The following is a 6,000-nucleotide window of genomic DNA, read 5'->3' on the forward strand; positions in this document are numbered from 1 at the left end:
CTGACTCTTTATAACCCGATGGACAGTGGCCTGCCAGGATCCTCTGTCCAAGGGATTTTTCAAACAAAAACACTGGAGTGAGTGGCCATTTACTTCTCTAGGGGATCATCCCGACTCAGGGATTGAACCTGGGTCTCCTGCATTGCATGCAGATTCTTTACCATATGAGCCACCAGGGAAGCCCATATATAGTATATATGTATCATATACACGCATGCATATATACACTTGGGCTATTATTAATTTCTGAAACATTTGAAAAAGCTGGAGAGTCCTGGGTTTTGCCTGTCAACACTTCAGTGTGTGTCTCCCAAACACAAGGGCATCTTCTTACACACCCTCTATACAGTTTATCAGATTCATGAGATGGGACATGGACTCAAAACAATGATCTACTGTGTGATCCATGCACACACTCCAGTTGCGCCCATAATGTCCTTTATAGATGCCCTCCCCCCCATCCCACGTTAGGGATCCACTCCCAGATCATACCGCCTTCAGCTGTCACGTCTCGCTAGAGTCCTGTGTTCTTTGTGATGTTTTGGAGGACCACAGACCAACTGTGCTGCGGAAACATCCTTCTGTTTGGGTCTGTTTCCCTGGAATGGGATATGATCCTGTCTCTCACTCCTCTGCCCCAGATCCGGCAAGTTCAAAGTTCACGACATCTCTCATCCCAGGGGGAGGAGCCCCTGCTCCCAGTTTCTGCTCTAAGTCAAAGTCCAAGGCTTAAATGTCCCACTGGAGGTCACATGCTTCCTGAGTGATGGAGCTGAGGTGACATCCAGGTGTCTTCAGCTGCAGCCCAGGATCTTCCCCATCGCCTGGTAGAACGAGTGGTGAGTGACTGTGACACACACATTTTCCCCTCGGCCTTGGCTGGCCTTCCTCCCCCCAGCCTCAGTGTGTTCATGGGATGATGGGCAGGAGATATTTAGAAGACGCGAGAGGCTAAATCGATTTTCCAGAGTAAGCACTTAGAGCTGCTCTCAGAGGAAAGCCTCCTGGAGGAGTGAGCTCGGAGTGGAGAGCATGTCGGAGAGGAGGGGGCAAGGGAGGGAGGCAGAGAGGGCGGTGGAGCTTGCGGTGGGTGGGGGGTGGAGAGGAGAGCTCGCTGTGCTGTGTGACTTTGGAGAGAGGTGGGGAAGGGATGTTTGGAGATGTGGTGGTGGGGGCTGTGGGTTTGGAATATTCCCTCACCCCTGCCCCTCTCCTTCTTCTCCTGTGTTTGCCTCTTCTAGTCACTTTTGATGCTTTTGAACTTTGGAGCTGAAGAAGACTCTTGAGAGTCCCTTGGATAGCAAGGAGATCAAACCAGCCCATCCTAAAGGAAATCAACCCTGAATACTCATTGGAAAGACTGAGGCTGAAGCTGAAGCTCCAATACTTCGGCCACCTGATGCGAAGAGCCGACTCATTGGAAAAGACCCCGATGCTGGGAAAGATTGAGGGCAGGAGGAGAAGGGGGAGACAGAGGATGAGATGGGTGGATGGCATCATGGACTCAGTGGACACGAGTTTGAGCAAGCTCGGGGAGATATTTTGGGATGGCCAGGGAAGCCTGGTGTTCTGCAGTCCATGGGGTTACAAAGAGTCGGACAAGACTTAGTGACGGAACAACAAGAAGACACTTTAGAAAACCGTTTCAACGCTCTGGGAGAGGCCCGTGTTTCATGTGAGCTCAACTCTGTTCATCTGGTCCCGAGGTGGCTGGGCTCTATTCTGGTTACACACTCACAGATGGAGGTGTCTCCCTCTGGGTCGCTGTAAGGGGGGCCTCCGTGTGGTGAACATAGGTGCAATGTGCTGTCCCAAGGGTCCCCAAGACTTCTTCAGACAAGCATCAGCAGGCTGTTGAGTTGCAGATGACCACAGAAATGTTTCTCTGCTCCTTCTGATATTGCACAGGTGAAAATTTCCTGCCCCTGGACAGGCTTGACATCCCAAGGCAAAGCCCTGGGCATGGGAGAGTGCTTGCCCTCCAGGCCCTCTTGCCTGCTGGAGCCCTTCCCCTCTTTGGGCCTCAGCTCCTTCATCAGTAAAATGGAGCTATAAATACCAACTTCCAGACAGGATATGTGTGAGGATTAAAGGGGACAATATGTCATAGTGTAAGGGGTACATGGGTCTTTGATGACTCCTCATGCCCACCCTCACTTAGGACAACAGCAGGGTGCATAGAGGATGACAGGGCTGAAGGGTCCCCCCTACCCCTCAACCTGACCAGGACTGCTAGGCATCTCCCACACAAATCACATGCTCAGCTTTCCCTGTCCTGTCTTCCCTTTGTTACCATGGAGATAGGTGACCAAGAGGAACTTGAGGCTTGGAGGGTCCTGGAAGAATGCTGGGCCTTGTGCAGGGAGACCTTGGAGAAGCCCCCTCCCCTGCAAGTTCTCCCTTACAGGGGCCACTGGAGACCCCTCATTCTTTGTCTGAAAGATGCAAGTGTTTTCAGGACATGGCCATTAGCATTTCTCATCTCTCTAGGAGAACAATTCCTCAGAGGAAACTAATAGCAAATCCCCAGGTGTAGCCTCGGAGCAGAGTTTAACATGACCCTTTGCGTCTACCTGTCCCTCGTGTGAGCTCCTGGCTGGGCAGCTGGGGCTGCTCCTCGACCCCCCCACCCCACCTCCCATCCGGGCTCCCCCTGCATCTGGGCCACCTCCACCTGCTCCTGCTTCATCCTCTGGACCGTGTCAGCCCCTGCATAGAAATCTCCATGTCTCCCCATTGCCACGTGAGTTAAGTCCTAAGCTTTGCTTTCAAGTGCTTTTCCAATCAGATCTTCTAGCATCTTTCTCTTGGTACCCTAACTCTGGCTGGGGTGGGTCTTCCATGTGCCTGGGGCTCTCCCAGCCCTGGGCCTTTGCCCAAGCTGCTCCTCTTGCCTGGGAAGTCTTCACACATCTCTTCCCACCCCCTCAAAGCTCACCCCAAAAGCCATCACCTTCAGGAGGTACCACCCCTCATTCCACCCTCAACACAATCTCTCCTGCCACTCGTTCTGGGCACTGACTTCACTGGTCTTGTCTGCATCCTGAAACCACCAGCAGAGGCCAGAGCCGGGATGCGCCAGCTCGGGTTCAGTAAAGTCACGTGGACAGTTTGAAATCCACCATGGAGGGAGGATTCATGCCAGGAAAAATCAGCAAACACGACAAATCTGTCCAGCAGTATTTACTCACTTTCCACATTTTAGATGCTGTGCTGGAGGTTTTACTTGCTTTATCCCAGTCAACCTTCACATCACCTCTGTGGGATAAGTTATCAAGGAGGCAGCTGAGAATAGAAAGGTTGAGAAAATATCTTAAGATCACACCAGTAGTGGCTGAGACCTCAGCAAGTGGAGGGGGGGACCCTGTGCTTTAGAGCAGATACCCAACCTTCTTTTGGCACCAGGGACCAGTTTTGGGGAAGACAGTTTTTCCACCCCCTGGGCAGGAGGCATGGTTTTGGGATGATTCAAGCACATTACATTTATTGTACACTTCATTTCTACTCTAATGTCGCCACCGATCTGACAGGAGGTATCGGTCTGTGGCCTGGAGTCTGGGGATCCCTCCTTTAGAAGGCTCTGCTCTCCCCTTGGGGTAAGGAGGCTGAGTGCTGGGGAACACGCCTACCTAGAGCCTGTGAGACCACCTGGACCAAGCCCACTGTACCTGGTTCCCTGGATCTCCTGCCCCGATGGCCGGAGGCCTCCTCCCAGGGCTCGTGTGGGTCTCCTCCCTGACCTTAAACCCAACCCTAAAGGAAACCCTCATAGCTCAGTCAGTAAAGAAACTGCCTGCAGTGCAGGAGACCCGGGTTTGATCCCTGGGTCGGGAATATCCCTCTGGAGAAGGAAATGGCAACCCGCTCCAGTATCCTTGCCTGGAAAATCCCATGGACAGAGGAGCCTGGAGGGTTGCAGTCCATGGGGTTGCAAAGAGTTGGGCATGGCTGAGTGACTAACACTCTCTTTCAAAGGAAACCCAGGACTAGAGCAGGTGGAAGTGGCTGAGAGGCAGCTCTTTGTGGAAGCTCTTTTTAGTTGCGGGTCTGGGAGGTCATGTGCATGTGTAGGAGGCTTTTGTGGTAACAGGTGGAGTGGTTAGGGGCAGGCCAGGGGCCAGGCCTTCACCTGATCCGCACCCCCCCATGGCCATGTCCTGGAGTGGGTCTCCATGGAGCCCAAGAATTCTCAACTCAAACCTGGCCTCCCAGGTCTTTTGAAAGAATACAGTCAAGGTGGGGATATGGAGTATATTTTACTAACAGCTCACTAGCTTGATTTATCACACTTAGATATTCAGGCACGTGGTATGGGGGCTTCTGTTTGGCCCAGTGACTCAGGCTGGTGAGTGCAAGGAGAAGATGGGCTGGCACAGCTCACGTGGCTGAGCCAGGGCCGGGGCCCAGGGCTGGCTGAAGCCAGGATGGCCACATAGCATCGCTCCGAGCTAATTGCCCAGAAAAGAGTGTGGATGGGGGTGGATGTGCTAAGAGAGAAGCAGAATGGTCAGGCTTTTAGAAGTGCAGGTAATAGCTGGGAACCATCTCAACTCATTACCAGCTTGGACTAAATGCAGGAGGTGTAGAGCTGGACAAACTGCGAGGATGCTGGATTTAGGGACTCTAGTTGCTTGAGGACCAGGTTGGGGGATGTTCCTGGGGGAGAGGGGGAGGAAGTCTTTTCAGGGCCCCGCCCTGACTCCTTTAACCGGAACTAACAATGAGGCTGAGACTAGTGGACAGCCAGCCTTGTCCGTGGTTGCAGCCCTGGCCTCCTCCAGCTGGGAGCCCCTCCCCTTGCTGCCAGCTGCAGCTTCAACTCCACACTTAGGGGGTCTGTTTGCCCCACTGCCTACTGACAAGGGGCCTGGATGTCTGGGCTGGGACACAGGCCAGAGGGATGGGCAAGGCTGCATGCTTGTTAGGAGGCCTGTATCTCTTGGCCAAAGGAAAAATTCAAGACATCTTTGGTTTTGATTTAAAGAAAGAATCAAAGGAAGAGAGGAGCTCTGAACATGGGAAATTCTTACCTGAAGTCAGTGTTGGGGTTGGGGAAGGGAGGATGACATTGGAGCCCCAGCTGGTCCCAGACTTCTGAGGGACATGTGGCAGCGAGGCTGTCCTCTCTGTGGCCAGAGGTGGGCTCCAGGAGGATATTCTGAGCGTGTGAGGTAAACATGTGGAGCCGGGTGTGGACGGGGTTACCGGAGCACCACCCTGCGAGGGTCATCCTGGGAGGGGCCTTTGTCTTTGCTGTCACGGCCTCCTCCTCAGAGTGTGTGTGTGTGTGTGTGGGGGCATTCCTGAGACATTTCCAGTGAATTCTTGATTTTCTGGTCACTGTGACATGGGAGCTGGGGCCCCTCCTAAGTCAGAGGGGGCATCTGGGTCTGATTGAGCCTGAGGAGACCAGTCCCACTTAGCTGGATGGAGGGCGGGGGGCAGAGACTAGACTGGATGGGGGGAGCCAGCGGTTGGCAGCACAGAAGAACAGCTGGAGGGAATCTCCCCCTTCCCGTGTCTCAGACTGGAGAGAAGTCTTTATGGAACCTGAACCAGTGAAGGCAGGGCCAGGCATCCAGGGAGGGGCCTCCAAGGGGCAAGCCGTGTTTGCTGCGTGGAAGGGGGCTGGGGTGTCCCTGGCAGGAGACACTTGGCTTCCGTTCGGGTCAGGTGGGCCAGCAGAGCCAGCACTTCACCCTACTGCCATGTGCAGGGACTCTGAGGGGTCCACCACTCCTTTTTCTTTGGGGGCTTTGGAGCCCACCCAGGAAACATGGCCTAGGAAGTCCAGCCCTGGCCTCTAGGGGGTGGGGTGGGGGGGTTTTTTCCAGCTGGCTCTCCGTAAGCTGTCAGATGCCTCGAGGAGGCCAGGATAAGTGTTTCTAATAAGAGACACCCCCTCGCCAAGGTTGGGGAGGCGGCCTAGGTCTGAGAAGCCAGACTGAGGTCAAAGCTTTTTCTGTACCACTGGCCACCCTCAAAGGCACCTTCCTTCTC

Source organism: Giraffa tippelskirchi, chromosome 13, assembly GCF_054371585.1.
Source record: "Giraffa tippelskirchi isolate mGirTip1 chromosome 13, T2T-mGirTip1v1.2.pri, whole genome shotgun sequence".
In the NCBI taxonomy this organism is placed as follows: domain Eukaryota; kingdom Metazoa; phylum Chordata; class Mammalia; order Artiodactyla; family Giraffidae; genus Giraffa; species Giraffa tippelskirchi.